This window comes from Chionomys nivalis, chromosome 2, assembly GCF_950005125.1.
Source record: "Chionomys nivalis chromosome 2, mChiNiv1.1, whole genome shotgun sequence".
Classification (NCBI taxonomy): Eukaryota; Metazoa; Chordata; class Mammalia; order Rodentia; family Cricetidae; genus Chionomys; species Chionomys nivalis.
The window spans coordinates 20,398,260-20,418,854 of record NC_080087.1 but is presented as its reverse complement, the minus strand read 5'-3'; the positions used below and the strand labels follow the sequence as shown (position 1 = coordinate 20,418,854).

General features: G+C 41.5%; 1 protein-coding gene across 1 annotated transcript in view; it reads left to right on the top strand.

Annotated features, from left to right (window-relative positions):
* Positions 1 to 20,595, top strand: part of Ust (uronyl 2-sulfotransferase) — a 286,573-nt gene that overhangs the window by 120,714 nt on the left and 145,264 nt on the right. The window lies entirely within an intron of this gene.

Genomic DNA, 20,595 nt, shown 5'->3' with positions numbered 1-20,595 from the left:
CTTCTGAGTTCCTCTCTCATTGTCCTTGGCATTGACTGGTTTGCTTTGGGCCTTGATGTGCGGTACATGATGGAGCCTCCCCATGGTGTTGGACCTTGGGGCGCATCTCTATTGACATACGAAAGAGTTCCACACTAGCCCAGAATGGAGTATAACACAGGTCTATTTATCTAGGGGTAAACTCACAGAAAGAGTAGTGATCCGCAGTCCTCTGCTTGCGCTCGGAACTGGAACCAAATCCAGTAACCAAGAGGCCCTCACACACTTTACATCTGCATTTATAGTACGTAAAACCACACCAAAGTGGGCCAGTATCTTAAAGGCTGTTGGTTGAAGAAGTTCCCACAACACATTTAATTTCTATCAAATTTTCTCTGGCCCACTCTGGATGGATCGCTCCACTCATGCCCAGTTAGAGTCCTCCTATGTCTAGTCCATGAACTATGCCCTTTCACTATTCCTATGAGCAGTTGCACTTAACTTTTTGGTGACAAACAGTTAATAATTGTAATTTTCCTTCAAATCTCTATTTTCTTGAGCTCCATGCAAGTCAAATGCAAATTTGATGAAATATGGGTGATAAAACAAGCAAACAAGAAAACCAACCCAAGTTGAAAATGACTTTGGCATGTGAGAAAATTTATGTAATGCAATGGAATTTCCTTATTCTAAACGTAGTTCTCTTATGCTTTTTTGACATGACTTTTTCCCTTTGTTGCAAGTGATGGTAATAGCTGGCCAGCTCTTGGAAGATGCCATAATTGACAAAATCAAAGTTGGTCACCATATACCTGTTGGTGAATTTTTTAGCTGGATTGTGAAAGCCTGGATGTCTTTATACTTGGTTTTGTTTTTGTTTTTAAATATTTGACTACTGGAGGCAATATTTGCCAAGTGTGGTTGTAACAGTGTTGAGAAGACATGATGTTTAACTTCCACCACACCTTCAAGCCTGAGCTTTGAAAATAGATATTACTTGTGTTCTTTTTGGTTGTTGCTATTTTGAGAGACAGATTTTCTTATCAGCCTAAACTGGCCTTGAACTCATGTAGCTGAGGATGACCCAGGATATTCAATCTCACCCCTTGAATGCTGAGATGCCAGTCATCCACGGCCTCACTTGGTCCTATGTGATGCTTGGGATCTAACCCCGGACCTTATATGTGCTAGGTGAGCACCCTAGCAATGTAGCTGCATCTCCCACCCCTTGAAAAACTATGTCTGAAGATGCATTTTGTATGGCACTGAGTAAACCACATAATATTCTGAGCATCAGCTTTTTCAGGGCAGAGTTTTACTTAAATAACTGCCTAGCAGCCTATGGAATGGGAAAAGATCTTCACCAACCCCACATCGGACAGAGGGTTCATCTCCAAAATAAACAAAGAACTCAAGAAATTGGTCATCAAAAGAACAAATAATCCAAGAGAAAAATGGACTACAGACCTAAACAGAGAACTCGCGACAGAGGAATCTAAAATGGCTGAAAGACACTTAAAGAAATGCTTAGCCATTAGCCATCAGAGAAATGCAAAACGAAACAGCTCTGAGATTCTTTCTATCTTACACCTCTCAGAATGGCCAAGGTCAAAAACTATGATGACAACTTATGTGGGGTAAAGGGAACACTCCTGCATTGCTGGTGGGAGTGCAAGTTGGTACAGCCCCTTTTGTATATCAGTATGGCACTTTTCCAGAAAATTAGGAAATAACCTTTCCTCAAGACCCAGTAATACCATTTTTGGGTATATACCAAAGGATGCTCAATCGTACCACAAGGACATGTGCTCAACTATGTTCATAGCAGCATTGTTTGTCATAGCCAGAACCTAGAAACAACCTAAATGCTCCTTGATTGAAGAATGGATAAGGAAAATGTGGTAATTTGTACAGCGGAGTACTACACAGCAGAAAAAAATAATGACACCTTGAAATTGGCAAGTAAATGGATGGATCTAGAAAACATAATATTGAGTGTGGTAACCCAGACCCAGAAAGACAAATATCACATGTACTCACTCATAAGTGGCTTTTAGACATAAAGCAAAGAAAACCAGCCTACATTGCCTAATCCCAGAGAACCTAGACAACAATGAGGACCCTAAGATATATGGATCGAATCTACATGGGAAGCAGAAAAAGACAAGACCTCCTGAGTAAATTGGGAGCATGGGGACCATGGGAGAGGACTAAAAGGGAGGGGGGAGAAGGGAGGGGAGCAGAGAAAAATGTAGAGTTCAATAAAATCAATAAGAAAGAAAAAAGAAAAGAAAAATTACTGCCTAAAGCATAGGATGTCCAAACAGCACTCAACACTGAGCAGTGACAGTCAGTACATCAGCAGTGACCCGTGCTTGCTGGGCTAGCATTAAGGTTATTGATGAGCTGCGGAGTATGGTTCATCACAATTGAAAGGTGTCCTACTGTTTGATCCATTGTGTGGTGTTTTGTGGGAGGGTGCTCTGTGGGAGTTGTTTTGGATGTTACAGACACCAGAGACACAAATGGGAAGCAGCAACAAGGAAAATAGTCTAGAGGAGCAAAGGGATGCAGAGGATGCTGAGCCAAAGGTCAGGTGTTCATCTAAAACATGTATTTCCTGTTCTTGTACATTCCTCAGTTCAGAGAGGCTAGTAATGCCTCCTCATTGAATTCATTGGATTGGACCATGCAACTCAGAGCTGGAATCTGAATTTGAACTCCTTGTTCTCATCCCAGGTTCTTCCCGTGAGACCAGGACTCAGAGCTGTGCTAGTATCAGAGTTATCTGGACCTTATTTGAATACAGTATTTGAGTCCATGATCTGTGGTAGGACCTAAGAGTCTTCTGTATTGCTCACAGATACCCAGGGTGCTCACAACGTGTGTCTGGAGTCCACATTGGAGATCAGTTCCTGTAAAAGCCATGAGTGAAGGAAAATATTCCCCCAGACCTTTGCTGTGCCGTCTTCACTGCATGACTTATTATGCAAAGGTTACTTATTAATAAATGATGACTCACCGTCATCAAACTTTTTTTTAAAAAAAATTTTAAGTGAAACATTTTCCCTTGGATCAACAACCTGCCCAGGAGGGAGGAGAAAAGAGAGAGGAAGAATCACATAAAGATTCTTAACCTTGGTGCTTTCTTCCTTGCTAGGGTAGGTGGTGCTTTCTTCTCTGCTAGGGTAGGTGGTGCTTTTGTGCCTGTGCCCTGGCCTGAGGACAGGAAGAAGTAGGGACACTTTCTATGCATCTACTGGCAGGTTGGTGGGGTTTTTACTTTAAGTACAGTCTTTTGCCCAGGCTTTTTTTCCTGGGCAAACGCCTCAAGCCCTCTTGACTTTGTAAGACAGAAACCTTAGTAACAAGAGTACAATGAAGGGTGAGAACACTTTTGTATCTGGAAATATTTTTGTTCATGCTTCTGACTCCCGCCGCAGTGAAACTGAACCGTGGAAATGTTGAATGCAGCCTTCCAGATAAAGGTCCCTGGAGTGTCTCCTGAGGCAGAAGGCTAACCATTTAGGTATGCAGACCCCTGGCTTAGGTAGAGCCATGGTGGCACCCAGAGGATAAGGACTCACACATGTCTGGCCTCTGGAATAAACCCACCTGGCAGAAGAAAGCAGGATGGAGGCCAGATCATAGTTTTCATATTTGCTTAGTACTCAGAAATAACTTCTTGATGCCAAGACCAAGGGTTGTGATCTTGATAAAATAAGTTTTAAGCCCTGAAAATATACTGAGTTCCACCAGTTCTCTTTTATTTAAAGTTCGAGCCAACAAGTTTCAGATTCCACAAGTTCTAGCCATGTGGGGAATGGGGTGTGCCACCCAGAGCACACTGGGTCTACTCCTCTTTCTCGCTGGGCTTTTTATAAGAGAAAAATGAAGGCCTGTGATTTTTTTCACTTGGTTTTAAATCTTCTTGGATCTCACAGTCTTTGAGTGAAGCTCTTACCAAAAGGCTAGTGATTTTTTTTAGACAACCACTTTTTATCACCACTGTGTTGTGTAAAGATGGGGCCCCAGTGAGAATGATCACATGCATCTCTAGCAAATGAAATGGAACCACGCACAAAAGAGCATGAATGATATGATAGCCAGATCGACAGTGAAAAACCTGGAAGGCTTCTGGTGTTTTGCTCTTTTCAGGTGCGGTTTCAGGAGATGCATTTTCCCCCTTTGCCTTATACTTTTGTGTATAATTGGGGTTCATTAAATTAATGCCTGGTTATTTGAAAAGTCACAGAAAACAGTTTCCTGGGTAGGAGAAGACTAAAGTTGAGCTTAGGAGGCAGCACACTGAGCAGCCTGTCCCATACGACCTTGACTGATCCTCTTTTTATGTGGGATGTCTGTCTGTCGCAAGTGGTAGGAGCAGCCATTAGCACCTGTGAGTTCTGTGTGAGTGAGCAGCTATAGGTTATCATTAAACATGTCTGGGTTTCCAAACATGACAGAGCAGGAGACCTGTTTGAAACAACGCTAGGATAATGAAATCACTACCTCTAGTTGATCTATATCTCTTTCCTGTTGACTGAGGTTTCTGTCCTGCCCAGTTCCCGCAGTTTTTAAGTCCCAAAGAAATCACACAGAGGTCTACATTAATTATAAACTGATTGGACTATTAGCTCAGGTTTCTTATTAACTCTTATAATTTATATGAGCTTATAATTCTTGTCTGTGTTAGCCACCAGGCTTGGTACATTTTTTCGGCAAGGCAGTCACATCTTGCTTGCTCTGTGTCTGGTTTCCACTGTGTCTGGGTGACGAATGCAGACTGAAACTTCCCTCTTCCCAGAATTCTTGTTGCCCCACCTCTACTTCCTGCCTCGTCACCTTGCCTATACTTCCTGCCTGGCTACTGGCCAATCAGCATTTATTTAAAATACAGGTGACAGGGTACAGACCATTGTCCAACAGCACTTCCCAAGTGCCAAAAAACCTCTGCCAACCACTTTATATGCAAAATTTACTCTCTATCAAGCTCTATAAAGAAGGTAATAATTTTAAAAGTCTTTACAAATAAGAGATCTGGATCCCAGGAGGGCTGACTGCTTTCCCACGGTCAGACACTAAGTGTTTGAGTTCAGATTCTGTCCTGGGGTGCACAGTGTCAGGACCCATGCTTTAGTCATTCATTTCAAAATGACCCAGTGAAATACACATACATTTTTCCCTTTATTTATGGGGTCCTACATGTTTCAAAAAAAGCCCTAGTACTTTGATTAGGGTCTAAAGATTTAGCCTTCAGTTTCCAGAAAAAAAAATATTCATTACCACTTACCATTTGATATCCAGGGACACTTTCAACGTTTTAAAGCCAATTCTTCCATGTTTACTTTATCTGTTTTTTTTCCCAGTCATTTTGTTTGTATGTTCATTTTTGTTCTTTGTATATTTTCAAACCATATACATGGCAATACCATTTTATGCCCACATAGCCAAGAAGGCCATGCTTTGTTCTTTTCAAAAAATATCATTTGATAAGGTCCTTTCTCTTAAATGACTGCATAAAAAATATCGTATGTCCTTCTTGTTCTGGTAACTATCTGGTCTGCTCACAGACTCTTGATCTGAGAGAATTAATCTAGGCTGCCATCATGTGAAGTTTTTCCATGTGTTCATCATTATCAGCATCACTAAAGTCTTCGTGACCCCTGGGAAAGGTCATACGGCCTACAGGTTGATAACTGCTACTAGTGCTTTTGGCACCTCTTTCTCTGTCACTTCTCTTTGTGTTAGGGTCAGGGGTGAGCGTTTCTAAATCCTCTTCAATGGACGCTACAAGCAAAGTATACAGAATGCTGAGAGTGTGGTTGAGGGCTTGCCTGCCATGCATAAGGTCTTGGGTTCAATCCTTAGCAACACTGAAGAAAGGGAAGAGAATGAGTGAAGATAGGCAGGGAGAGAGAGAGAAAGAGAGGGAGGGGAGAGAGAGCGCAGTTCACAAAGGCGCAAAGACAATCTGTCCACTCCACTCATTATTTCTATCTTCTGGGAAGATGAAAGATGTGATTATTGGTTAATGCAATAAGCCATGCGAAGGATGACATAACAATAACTGTTTATTTCACTAATGAACCATGTCCATAGGCCTACACCATTTAGTACACTAGCTGGTAATGTTTACATGGAAATTCAAGAAGTAAACATCTACACTCTATTTCCACTGGTCACATTCCAAATTCTTCGTGGTCATGTGTGACCAGGTTCTGTTGTGTTAGATGCCACAGGATAACTTTCTGTCATTCTTCCAGTGTCCATCTTTGGAAAAGGCCTCAGAATAATTGGTGCTTGATGGAAGGGTTGTTATTATCGATAAAACAATACTGTGTGGTTTAACTAGGAAAAGGAACTTCACTAAGTTCTCATGATGGGTCTTAGGGTTTCACCCTACCTCCTTCTCTGTCTCCATCTCTGTCTCTCTGTCTTTCTCTGTCTCTCTGTCTCTCTCTCCCACCTCTTTCCTTTTTAAGGTTTAATGGATCTATATGGCATTTAGAAAGTAGAAGTTTTCTTCTCTTTAAAATTAGAATTGCTTAAAAAAAACTATAATTGACCCTAGTGGGTTCTGATTTATGTTGAAGATTAAACTATATAGCTGATGTCTATTTTTGCTTCCAAAAGCATTTTCATATATAACACTGTATATGAAATGCATACAAATCATATATATATATATATATATATATATATATATATATGAATGAATAGGGCCTGCCTGCTCTCATTTTATTCCATCTGTCAAGATCTTTCTAAATAAGATTCCATTTGCCAAGAACTGGGATTGCAGGCGTGCATCACAGAAGCAGGAAGATCAGAAGTTCAAGGTCATCCTTGGTGTCATGGTGAACTTGAGGCCAGCAAATGTGATCTTATTTAGAAAGAAGATCTACACAGATGTAACAAATTGAGAAGAGGGAAGACCCTACGTACATTATGAGGGCTTCATAAGAAGAGAGACTTGGGCTCAAGGACAGAGATATACTAGAGAATGACAGGCCTATTGGGGACCCCTGCAGCTAGAGCAGGACTTGGAGCAGACTGTGCCTCTAAGATCCCAAGGCACAGGAAACTGCGCTCACCTCATTTCAGACCTCTGACTCCCATTTGATATGGGAGACCACATCAGATTATCTTAAGCCACTCAGTGTTTGCTTCTTTGGTAAGGCAGCATTAGGCAGAAATATAAACAGGCTGCATTTAATATCTCTATTGACCAGAATAGCTTTTATTGTTGAGCAATGTTACATTATTGGATTTGAGTTACTAAGTGGTGAGGCCATCATTAGAACTTGCCAGAGCATATAATTTTTCTAAACATTTGCTGTTACTCAAATCTTAAACTGTTCCAACCTTCCTTGTTCACTGCTCCTTATAAATAATTTTAAAGATTTGTTTATTTTATTGTTTGTCTATGGGTGTTTTGCTTGCACATATGTGTGTACCATACCCATAGAGGTCAAAAGAGGGTGTCAGAAATCCCTGAAATTGGACTTATTGTTAGGAAGTTGTAAGTTGCTGTGTGTTGCTGGGAATTCAACCCGGGTCCTCTGCAAGAGCAGCCGGTGCCCTGAACTGCACAGCATCTCTCCAGCCTCTTGCTGGTTTACTATCCACAACATTCATTCCAATTACTTCTCTTTGAAATGAACTTGTACTGTTCAAATTGTCATTTTACGTATAAAAACATATATAACATCATATTTTTCTTGAAGAAGAACCTTGGGTGACTGTTCACTTGAGAGAAGGTCACTCAAGTCAGGTGTTTTTACTGCCACAGGGGGTGGGGCTGGGGAGGTAACAAGAAAAACAGAAACATCTCTTGACCTTTTAAAGAACATGGCCTCATTTCTGCACACTTCTTAGCCTAACATTTAACAACGCAACTGCCAAAACCATTAAGACAGATTTCATCTTGTTTCTCTTCCCTTCCCTCCCCCGCTTCAACAACTCCCTTAATTCTAAGACCACATTCATCGAGAGACTTTAAAAAAGTAGTTCTAGAGTAGAGAAAGCAGAGTTCCATTGTTTTCTTAGATCTATAAAGAAAAACAAAAATGTTTTATGATTGTAATAGATAGGACACTTGACAAGTTTGAAAGTGCAATTACTTTCATGTTGTTGGGCCAAGGTTCGGTCAATCTGGAGAAGGTTTCTGAATCTAGAAAGTGCTTTTTCCCTGAGGGCAGGAATACACACATACACACACACACACACACACTCCCTCCTTTGCTCAGAATCACCTTTAAAGACAGGGGCTGAGATGTAAGAAAATGGTGCATTTCTTATTTCTTTCTCCCAAGCCTCCAAACCTGTAGGTGCAGCCTACATCAGCCTCATTTTCTTCTTGTCTGTGAGGTCCTGCAAGAGGTAAATTAAGCCCCAGTGATTTGGATTGTTTGTGGCAGGTTCTGCGGCCTATTCTATTCTACTGTGGCTACTGATAAGTGGTGGGCTCCGTGCTCAAGATCCTCAATAGCCAGCTGTCCTTCACAACTGGAATTCTCCAGTTTATAGTATCTTCCCATCTTTCTTTAGGGTATTTTAACAATTTGTATTGCAAAGGATTTCTAATATAAAACATCAGCAAGACTAATAAATATGCACAAGGTACCAGCAGTTGCATTTACCACAGTACCAAGCTAACTTGTCAGATTCTATGTTCTAACCTATTTGTTCTTCATTGCTGGAAAGGTGGTCGAGAAACATGGAGTGTATTCACAACTCATTTCAAATCCTAGCGATGTGGCTGCTCCCCTGGTTACCCTTGCTAGACGGGATGCTCTTCTGAGCTGCAGTTTCCTGGTTCCACAAGGGGATAGTGCCTGCCTCAAGGTTGTGTGCTTACATGAACTAACTGGAAAGCAGCTCATAGGTTCCAGGCACACAGTAAGCACTCAGCATCGAGTCTTTGGAACTGTGTGTGCTTTTTTCCCCAAACCCCTTACAGACCCTGGCAATTCTGTTCGCACCAACCTTCCACGTACTTACCACATTTTCTTTGGCTTTTTAAAAGCAGTTGACTGACATATAGACAGTGGTCCTCTAATCTATAACCACATTCAGACCTCTTATTTATTTTCTTCCTCCTTTTATCTGATTGAGATGGTTTAGGACACTAAGCATGTCCACAACCCTCACCATTGTTGTGCTTCTTAAGCATCTGTTTTCAAACTTGACTTTACCTGAAGCCAAAAAAAGAAACACAAAAGGGAAGCTGCTTTATGGAGGAATCCAATGCACAGAGTAATAGATTTGTGGTTAATGATTCGTGATAAATATATCAGCTGCAGAGAAAGAACTTAACAAGGCAGAGTAAGGCCCAGAGTTGCCATCAGCGCCACTCTAGTGAGCATGACCTTGAAAGCATGACCTTGAAGGAGTCGCTGATTTGCCCTCATTCCTTTCCTTCTTCTTCTGATCATTGCAAAGGATAAGAAAAGTCATGATTTGAACTTTTGATTTTTAAATCATTCCAAAAGCCTCCAAGGCCTGTGGGTGCCGTCATGAGCCCAAAGTTTGGTGTTTCCTGTGAGATGGGTCACTTACAGCTCGGAAGGCAAAAGAATCTTCCCAAGGGAAACAGGTCAAGCTTACATAACAGTGTGACTGTTTCTCTCCAAAGCTGCCCATATGCCCCCCTCACGCTTCACACCCATCCCAGCTCCTAAGCCGTTAATGTAGAAGTGTTGGCCCAGATGAAATGCCTCCTCAGGATAGATTTCAGTGCAGGATGCGTCCAAGTTCAGATGCAAAACTCCTTCTAAATTTGTCTATTTTATGAGAATGTAATGTGTTACCAAGAAGAACATCATGGACCCATTTCTCCCTTAGTAATTTAAGGCTAAACTAAACATATCTTCATCATTTCTAAAAATAAATAAATAAATAAAAATAAAAATAAATTTCTGGGCAGACACAGGCTTAAAAATGTTTGTTTTATGTAACTGTTGCTTTAGCATCTTCCCCACCTCTTGGAAGCCCCACAGAGAGCCCGTTGGCTCTTGGGAATGTCTCTTCAGGAGCTAGCTCAGGGTCCTGGGCTGTTTCCATCTAGTGACTGCATTAACAGGAGGTCACTCTGGGGACTTCTCATTCCTTCATCCCGAATGTGACATAGCCACCTCTCCAAGCTGTCCAGTGTCCAGACTGGATAAAGGGTCCAGTGCAACTCTCCGAGGGGCCTGGGAAGTCAAGCACACAAGCGCCCTGAGTAGTTTGTGTCACGGTCACAGGGACATTTATTTCCCCGCAAACCATGGAAGTCTTCATCTGTGTTGTTGTAGCTTCCAGAATTTCTGTTAAGAGTAATTCCCAGTGCTTTATCTGAAAATCTACTCTGTCTCTGTGGACATTGTCATTCTTAGTTGTTTGGAAAGTTTACAATTTCATGCCCAGGGTGTGTCAGCTTCGTGGCCTCATCCAATACTCAAGTGAACTTCGCATCCTGGAGATCAGTGTCCTGGGAAATGAGATTCCTTCTTTTCAATGTGTGATTTCTCCTCCTGAAGTTCACTCTCTGGTTTTCTGGCCACTTCTTACTTGCAGACTGGTTTTCCGGAATGAATTGGCCACATTTCTTTGCTCTTACTTTTGTTTTTTCATTATTCTGTCTGGAAAAGCTTTTTAATGTAGCCAGTCGCCATTGGTTCAAGGTTCTTCCTTGCTTTGTTTCTGATTTCTAAGAGCGTGTCCTGTTATTTCCTGAGCATTGTTGATCACAGAGTCCTTTGGTGCCACATAGGGCCATTTGGTAAATTTATTTTAAAAGGTTAGTCTTAGCTATTTTATTATTTCTGGCTGCTATTCTTAATGGAATATTTTTTCCTCCCACTATATTTTGATCTGATTGTTGTAATGTTTAAAAACTATTAAATTCTGTTTTATGGTCATGTTATTGAACTTAATTTTTTAAATTATTATTTTTTAATTTGTGTTTAAGGGTGTTTTGCCTGCATGTATGTCTGTGCACCACATGAATTTGCAGAAACAGTAAGAAGGTGCCAGATATCCAAGTACTGGAATTAACAGTTGCAAGCTGACATGTGTGTGCTGGGAATTGAACCCTGGTCTCCAGGAAGAGCAGCTAGTGTTCTTAACTACTGACCCATCTCTCTAACCCATATTACTGAACTATTAATTGTTCAATCATTAAAACTTATTCTTGAGGTGGAACATGAGAGAATTGGAAGGAGGAATGGGCAAGGGAAATGATATAATTTTATTTTTATTTCAAAAATTAAAAATATCGTTTTCCAAAACACTTTGTGTGTGTGTTTGTGCACGCATGTGCACATGTGAGCACATCTGCTCTTGGAGTTCAGAAGCTGGTGCTCAATCTCATGGAGCTAGAGTTACAGACGCGTTCAAGTTGCCGGTCACAGGTGCTGAATAGCAAGCTCAGGTCCTCTGAAGAGCAGAATGTGCTCTTAGCCCTCAGCCACCTCTCCAGGCCCTTATTTCTTACTCTTAATGAGGAATGACACATCAGACAACCAGCATTCATTTTACCTCCTCCTAATCCTGACTCTAATTTTCCAGTTACTTAGAATAACTAAAGTCTGTTGCTGGGAGTAGGTATTGTACTAGCCTCATGGAACACACTTGTAGAATTCATGCCTGGAATGGTAAATATTGGTAAATATTGTCACATGAGTCAATGGTAGTGACAGACACTATTGTTTTGTCTGAAGTTTTAATGATATTGACACATTTTACCCTTATATTTAAATTTAATTTTTAGTCTGAATATTCTGTTACATTAGCATGATTTTCTCAAAAGATCTTCTAAAAATATGCCGTGATGTGTGTCCGCTGGTCCGTAGCCTAGCATTTGGAAAATTGTCACCCTGAGTTTTCCTTCAGAGGATTAATGTGGGAAAATTGGTTGGGGATAGATGGATTGATGAGTGACATATTTTTGTATCAGTGTTTGCCATAACTCAGTATTTCCTGGGTGCCTCAGAAGAAAAGATGTTCAGAGGGGCTGTCGAGACGGCTCAGTCCCTGGCTGTTCTTTCTGAGGACTCAGGTTTGATTCAGCACCCACATGAGCAGTAGCAATCATATGTAATTCCAGCTCCAGGGTCTGCTGCCTTCTTCTAGTGTCCAAGGATACACATGCAAATAGGTAAAGCAGCCAAACGCTTAAAATAAAAGTAAATGTATCTTTAAAAAAATTTAAAAATTGTTCAGAAATTGCAGATGATGTCTTACTTTTGTCGCCATAAACTACAGGGCCATCTGGTAAGCTTAGAGTCGCTGTCGGGTGTCACGTGGGGTCTCCCACCCAGTGCTCCGCTATCCAAAGGGCACTTGGCATCCTTGAGCAGAGCACTAGATTGTGTGACCTGTGCAAGTTGTGATTTAGCTACATTGGAAAGATGGGGTGTGGTTATAGTCGTCAAGACTGAGAGAGGCATCGCTGAGCCGGACTCTATCTAGGAATTAGTATGGTGTTGAGAAGCTGAGGGGTGGATTAAACTGGCTATGATTGTTATCACAAAGGACAGGGGCTTTAGAAAATTTATCCAAGTCTATAAAACCAGAGAGAATAGTCTTGAGATAGAGGGCTCTTTACAAAGTCCTTGAACCCATCCCTGGTCTGTAGTTAAGCAGACTCAATGTCCCTTAGATCTGAAATAAATATGCCAAAGACAGAAAGAAGACTTCTGCATCTTATGGGATAGTAAGTACCTGGACTTCATTTGTAGTGATGATAACCTATAAATCAGCTCCCATAATGGTTTATATATAACCACGGTAGGTTTGGAAGACAACAGGATCCTTTGGATGGATGCCTAATGTTTTAGAACTGATTTTCTTGAATCCAATAAACCTGTTTATGCATAATAGAACCTGGGAGTCATTTTTCTCTGAGGAAGAATACTTGTTTAGGGCCTGGAGAGATTGCTCAGTGCCTAAGAGCACTTACTGCTCTTGCAGAGGACCTGGCTTCAACTTCCGGCACCCGCAATCATCTCTAATCCCCGTTCCAAGGGACTCGACAGACATGCACATGGTGCACATACATACATATATGCAGGTGAGATTCATACACATAAAATCAAATTAATCGTAAAAAAAAAAAAGAAAGAAAAGAATAGTGGTGATTTGCTTCTACATATAGTTTAAGAATGATGGGGTATCTCCAAGTCATTGTCTGAGGTGCCTCTGCCCTCCGTACCCTTTCTCTGCCCTCTGTACCCTTTCTCTGCCCTCCGTACCCTTTCTCTAATGCTTGGCCTAAATACTGCAACTTATGCAGCAGAGAGAGCAGGGCGCTCGGTCATGTGACCCTTTCAGACTAGGACTTTGAAAATCTTGGTGCAAGCCTTGGCTCTCATTCTTACTAGTCTTACTAGTTAATTAATATGTGTGTTGGGGGGTTATTGGGACTTAACCTACCTTGAGCATCCTAACCAGTGTTCATCCCTAGCCCCTTACTGGTTTTAGGCCTAGCAAGGGCAACTACTCTCTTGGAGATTCCCATGACTTTGAACAGGAGTTAAAACCCAGTATCCCTGTGTTCATGACAGTCACTGTTTTGGGAAGTAGGAAGGTGGCCAGTTTCTGTGTCACTAATACCTGAAGATGGGACAACCGTTTTTCTGCATTTTTGAGTTATCTGTTTTTTTCTCAGGCCTCTGAGGAAGACATCCTACAAATGAACACGTTAGCCTGCTGTTCAGGTGAGCCAGCCTGAACTCAGAGCTATAAGACTACTTACCTTCTGACATTTAAAGCCTCATGAAAGGCAGGCTGGGTACCTAACTGTCTTTCAAGCTTACACCCTCATCTAAACCTCATGATTTTACCACTTGCCCCTTCAGTGGTAGAGAGGTTCGAGGAAGAAGTGAAAGCTGTTTCCCCTTGAGGTACAGAGCAGGAATAAGCCAGCGGAACTGTCCCCAGACCATATCTAGGCCCTCTAGGTGTTTTATCTTTTCCCTTCAGTGATTAAAGTGGAGACCCACTTACTTCTGGCGTTAGTTGTGTAAGATATGAGAAGAAAATGGCCGCCGTGAAGTAGGCGAGTATCAGGAAGAGATCAGGTAGGAGAGAGATTGAAATCCTGTGGGCTTTGGGCCAGTGAGATTGTTCAGTGGTTGAAAGCCTTGCCACGCAAGCCTGAAGTCCCGAGTCCAGTCCACGCATTGCTAGGACATCGATCTCCCAAGGTGTCCAGAGAGGTCATTGCTTCTCGCCTGGAGTCACATCTCTCCCTGACTTTGAACTTCACGCCTCTTCTCTTTAAAACCTGATGCCCCCTTTTCCATGGCTAAAAAGAGTAGGCTGCCAGAATGGCTGCATCGAGGGGATCAGAACACCATGCACAGAACAAGTTTATGTGCAGTTGCGGTCCTTTGATTTAGAATATGATTCTGTAGTGTAATTTAAATGTGTCATGGGTAAGACTACCAGTGTAGCCCAAAACAAATTGAGATAATAAATATCATCTGTGTCCTTCATAGAGCAGGTAGGAGGCCTTTTCAGTGACTAGTGAGGTATGGTCTCTGAGGCAGATTTTTTTTTTTCTCATGATTGTGTAGCAGTAGTGGGGATTTAGCTGCTGGAGCTTAATGAACCTTCAGATTAAACTTCTGCCTCTTGCTAACAGTGGGATTTGGCCCTGGCTTCTGAATCTCTATTATCCTCTGTTTCCTCCTGTGTAGAATAGAAACAAAAGGTTCTACATGGTAGAGTTGTTGAAAGGATTAACTGAAAGGACCATACACAATGCTTAGGGTAATCTATTCACAGTTAGTGAATGTCGGGTCCCTCGTTGGCAAGGGATGAGTAGGGTGCACTTGGCGTGTATGGATGTGTGTTTGCAAATATAAAGAGAGTGGTGGAGAATTACAATACAGCAGGGTTCGGGTTTCCTGGGCTGTCAGAGGCCGCTTTGTGTTTCTCTAAGAAAGTTGCAGAGACTGGGTGAGTTCCTTGTTTTCTCTCTGGCTTCTGGAGGCTGGGAGGTGTGAATCAAGAGGTGGGCAGGTGATGTTGTCTGGTGAGACCTGCATCCTCAGAAGAGGAGGAGGCCCTCCTTGCACGGCTGATACTGATTGGACCCAATGCTGCTTGGAAGCTTCTTTTGTAAGGGTCCTAATCCAGTTTCTAAGGGGAGTAACCATCTCCTGATTCCATCACATCGGCCACTGGGTATCAGCACCTGAATTCTAAAGAAGGCGCATTCAAACCAGAGCTTTGTATTTTATTGATACTTTAAATTATTCTAGCTGGGTAGCCACAGATGGAATTAAGGCAGAGTCACAAATACATTTTTATCGTGAAACCATACAAGGAACTTCAGTAATGTGCACAATGCTGTGTATTCTAAAATCACTGTACCTGGTAAACTGAGCAGTCTCATTTCTATCTTCCCCGGCCAGTGGTGGAATTGACAGCATTATAAATGTACTTTTAAGTCATGGTTATTAAAGTGAAACCAAAAGCAGTGTTTACCAAAAACTGTGAAATGAGAAACTATAATGCATATCATAATTTGGAGGTTACTCTGTTATTTATCTTGCACAGGAAAGAGCTGTCTAAATGCTTTATGGAGGCGTGTGTATAACTGAATATATTACCTCAGCTCTCAGAAACAGTCTCAAAGAAGCCACAGCATCTGAGGGCGAAGTGCCCTTTAAATGAACCTGACTCATTAGAAGTCGGTGGTAATTCAAGAAGGGCACAGGCTGACGTGTGCTTTTTCTCTAAAAAGATCAATAAGACATAAGGTTGAAGGAACAATTGCCTTACAGAAGAGAACCGCTTCATTTCAAGGACTTCTTAATGTGGAGTAAAAGAAGTGATCAATTTCTTATGGGCTTCAGCTTTTTCTTAAGTTTAACATTAACTCAGGTACTTGTTGAGAGTGTAAAATCTCTAAAGGGAAAGTTTTCAATTTGGCCGAGTCTGTGGAGCCCCAGGATGGAAATACACTAACACATTTCTTGATCTGACTCCATTAACTAATGCCAGTAATTAATTAATTGTACGTACTTCGCCCTGATCCGAATTGCTAGTATTAATAGATCTGAGTTAAACAACCGTGTTAATTGTGTCTGCAAAGGCCTATCAGGTAAAGGTTCGAGTACAGACGATTATATATAGTTTGTGTATTTGGCTCAATTCTGATTAATTTTAAATCTAAAAATTTGTGGTAACTAGATTTTATTCCTAGCAAAGGCATTCCCTTGTTACTACATATTTTAGTAGTTTTGCATAAATAAATGATATATATATATGAGTAATGTTGGTTTAATTTAGAAAACCCAATAAGAATAACTTGCTTATTATGCATTGAAAGCCAGTTACTCCTTTAGTGAAATTTTTGAGAAAAAAAATTTTCATTTCACAGGGGCTAGGAGGTTTCTGTCTTTTGGGTTTTATTGTGTGAGTATGTGTAGTCGGATTTTTTTCTGCCCCACCTGTCAGCTTCCAAATAGTCAAATAGAGTCTTCTTATTAATTATAAAAGCTTGGCCAATAGCTTAGACTTGTTCCTAACTAGCTCTAATAACTTAAATCAACCCATTTCTATCCATCTGTCTGTTGCCATGTGACTTGTGGCTTTCACCTCTTTTTTTGTATGTCTGTTCCCTGTCATCTACTGACGATTCCCCGCATCGCCACCTTTCTTCTTCCCAGTGTCCTCTCTGCCCCAAAACTTCTGCCTAACTGTTGGCTGTTCAGCTTTTTATTAAAGCAATCTGAGTGACAAATCTTCACAGTGTACAAAAAGATTATTCCACAAAAAGTATGAAAAAAGCTGCCATTATTTCATCAGAGAAAATTTTCTATTTTATTTATTATATTTAACTATTTACTTATGCCATATAATTAAAGACTTACCTTTGGGGCATATACATCACAATTTGTATTTTAATTATATAAATATCAATTTTTATTTTTTTATTTTTTTTCCAATTTTTATTTTTAACTGTTTGGACATGAATGATTTGAGTTATTCCTATGAAGACAGAGATTTTATAATTCAGGTACTGGGCATATCATTCTAAAGTGTGAATAAAATATTATTTTTTCTCTAGGTCTATTTGCCAAATGATCTAGCAGTTAAATTTAGTTCCTCCCCCCCCCAAAAGAAAATATTTTTACTGCACAACAGGAAGCTATGAGTTAAAAAGCTAAGTCACTCCTTTTGGGGAATTCCAGTGACATAAATAATTCTATAAGGTCACATGACTTTCTTTCTTAAAGGTTAGCTTCAAGGCCTGGCAAGATAGCTAACTCAGCAGGTAAAAGTACCTGCTGCTAAGTTTGACAACACGAACTCGGTCCCTGTACTTCTCTAGGTGGAGGGAAATAATTGCACAAGTTATCTCTTCATGACTTATACACACACACACGCACACACACACACACACATGCACTTATATAGATATATACATATACACACACAAATAAATGCACATGCACATGTTAATGTATAAAATTAAATGTAAAAATATACATTTATGATCTGGAGAGATAACTGAGTCCAGTTTCCAGCACCCACAGAAGGCAATTTCATAGCAGGCTATAACTTGAGTTCTGCTGGATTCAAGATCCTCTTCTGGCCAAGGACACTGTCTTAGTTAGGGTTTCTGTTGCTTCAACAAAACACAGTGACTAAACAGCAAGCTGGGGAGGAAGGGTTTATTAGGCTTATACTTCCACATACATAAATAATAATACACATAAATGTGCATTTAGTACTTTGTTCTTCATTTTCTAATTATTGCCTGGTGTGTGACTATTGAGTTTTGGAATTATGTGTTGTAATGAGCTGTATATCAGACAAAATTAAGGAGCATAAGATGTATTCTCCCACTTGTGAGAACATGCTGTATTTCACAGCTTAGAGTGCTTAAAATAATTGTGTATGTGTCTTTGTGTGTGATGTATGCAGCTGTGTATACTCAGGTGTGTGGTTGGATGCCAGAGGAGGGTGTCTGGTGTCTTCTGTATCTCTCTTTACATCTCTCCTGTTGATCTCACCTTATTGTTACTTTCATTTATTAAAACAATTCACATTTACTTTTCTAGTAGAGAACAATTGCATACACTGGGAAGTGCTAGCTTGTTTGAAGTCTCGTATTCTGAGGTTGGAATCGTCCCACCGTGCATTCGGTTTAATTACTTCATCTTACTATCAAATGATTAACAAGACACTAGAATAAACAATCTTTCTGCTACCGACTCAGCATGTGTCCATTTTTCAAATGTATCATAAACTCTCCAAATATGGTTGTCACTGCTGAGCTGGTGGGCTCTCCCCGATATTCTTGTGCATTATTAAGTTGTTCCTTGTTAATAGGACCTGAAATTGCTTTGCTCTCTTTGGGGGAAATACAGATAAATTTCATAAGTAAGAGTCTAATGCTTCTTTTTTATTAATAATATGCATATGTCTGTATGTGGATATGTGCACATGAGTGCAGTGTGCTTGGGAAGAACCCAAGAGGTCATTGGCCCCTTGGAGCTGGAATTAGAAGCAGTTGTGAGCTACGGGATACAGGTGCTGGGAACTGAGCCCTAGTCCTTTGCAAGAGCAGTGCACGCTCTTACTCACAGAGTCGTATCCCTGGCCCCTGGATGTTTCTTTGACAACGCCTTTTTATCTGCTCATCCTTTCCTGCTTCTAGAACTTTCTAACAGATGTGAGGGACAATCCTCTCCATCTCTCTTTCTTGTCATACCCCAGCCCATGTGTTCTTTAGGTCACTCCTATAGGACCATAGCTATTGAGATGGAAACCTTAACTCAGATCCATGGCCTGGGCCCCTCTTTTTCTCTCTCCAGTAACCAGAGTTAGTTCAGCTTTCTCCTAGACCAGAGCTGGGGCCTCTGATCTGAAATCCTCAGCTGGACCCAGACCCCTTGGCCTTTCCTGCAGTTCGGCAATGTTCTAGAAGCTTTCTCGTCATGAAGCACTTGGGATCTCAGCCATCAGCACCCTTGGCTGTGTTTAGAAACGAGCTTTCTCTCTCATCTTGGAGCCCTGGAAGATGCAGATTTCCAGGAAAGCATCCTGTGTTTCTGCCATCCCTCTGCTCACTGCGGTAAAGACCCAATGGAGTGGAACACAAGAGCTTTGGTAAAGACCCAATGGAGTGGAACACAAGAGCTTTCCCTAAGAATTCTGACAACTCCTGAGATTTCTTCATGCTGCTGAGAAAATGAACCCCTGTCTCTCTGGAGACACTACTTTGTACTAGCTAATCTGGTTTGTATTGACAACTGCATTGCATGCCTTTGAGAAGCTTCCGGGCTTTATTTCCTAATATTCTAGAGAACTCCAGTCAGTCACATGACATGGAAAACTGTGGGTTTTTAAGAGGAATAGATTTTTAGCTGGGTGTGGTAGCGCCACACCTGTGAGCCCAGCCATTAGAAGGCAGAGGCAGATACTCGTATCCTGCAGATCTAGCTATCTACATAGCTATCTACATAGTTAGATCCTGCCTCAAAAAATAAAGAGTAAATAAGACAAACAAACAGAAAGAGGAGTAGCTTCCCCCAAAGAATCCCTGTTGGAAACATGGAAGCTTAAAGGTGAAACATCAGAAGCAAACACTCGCAGTTGCTGAGCTGAACATGGCTGCCCTTCCAGAATGGCTTCCCCGTTTTTTCTTGTCTGGGTTGCGTTTTAGTTGCTTTGTGTTTCTGTGATGCTGGAGGCAGAGGTTAGGGGAAACAACAGTCAAGTGCCTCAGACTCTTTTCGGCAGCAGAGAGTCAAGTTATTAACGAACTTGGATGTTCCATCTGTGTGCCAGTTGCAAGTTCCTATCGTTCACAGAGGGGACATCACTCAGGTCGCCTTTCACAGTCAGCTGCTTTTCATCTCAGAGCGCTTATCAGATGGCAGTCAGAGCCTTAACCGCCAGCAGCAAAGGACAAAGGAAGTGCAAGTTCTTGTCACTCCTAGATGGCCTTTCTTTGGATTCTATTCCCTGAGAATCTGAGCTCTTACCTCCCATGGGTAATGCAAGGGAACACAGGATGGAGAAGTGTCATGTACTCTGCCCTGGTCTGGAATGACTTCCATAACCTAAGCCACGAAGAGAGACAAACAGGCAGCTGGAAGCACGCTTTCCTGGCTGGTCGGGGCCTGTATTTAGTTTCTTTTGCAAGAAATGAAGATAGAGAGTTATCTGATGTGGTAGATCACTCCCAGGAGCTTGCGTCTTCTCTTCAGATGACTCAGTCTCTGATAAGCACAGAGCACAGTGCTTTTCAAACAAATCTCTTTGGAGAGTTAGTACTTTGTTGTCTTACAGAATCAGTTCATGACTCACCCACTCTTCACCTCAGAGCGGATGCTAGTGAGTGGGCCACACCAGGGCTCTGACTTAAAGGGCCAGTCATTGAGTGGTGCCATGCAGAGGACCCACTGAGAGTCTAGTAGCATGCCGTGTGTCTGGGGTGGGGGCTGTTGCAGAAACACCCCTTGGTTACATAACTGCTCTCCCTGGCTTCTCCTTTGCAGTTCCAGGGACGTTTCCCAATCTCAAATAGCAAAGGCTTCCCATTGAATCAGTGGTGCCAGGGGCTTCTCTGGGCTGTCCACCTGGCAATCTTGAGAGAAATGGTTG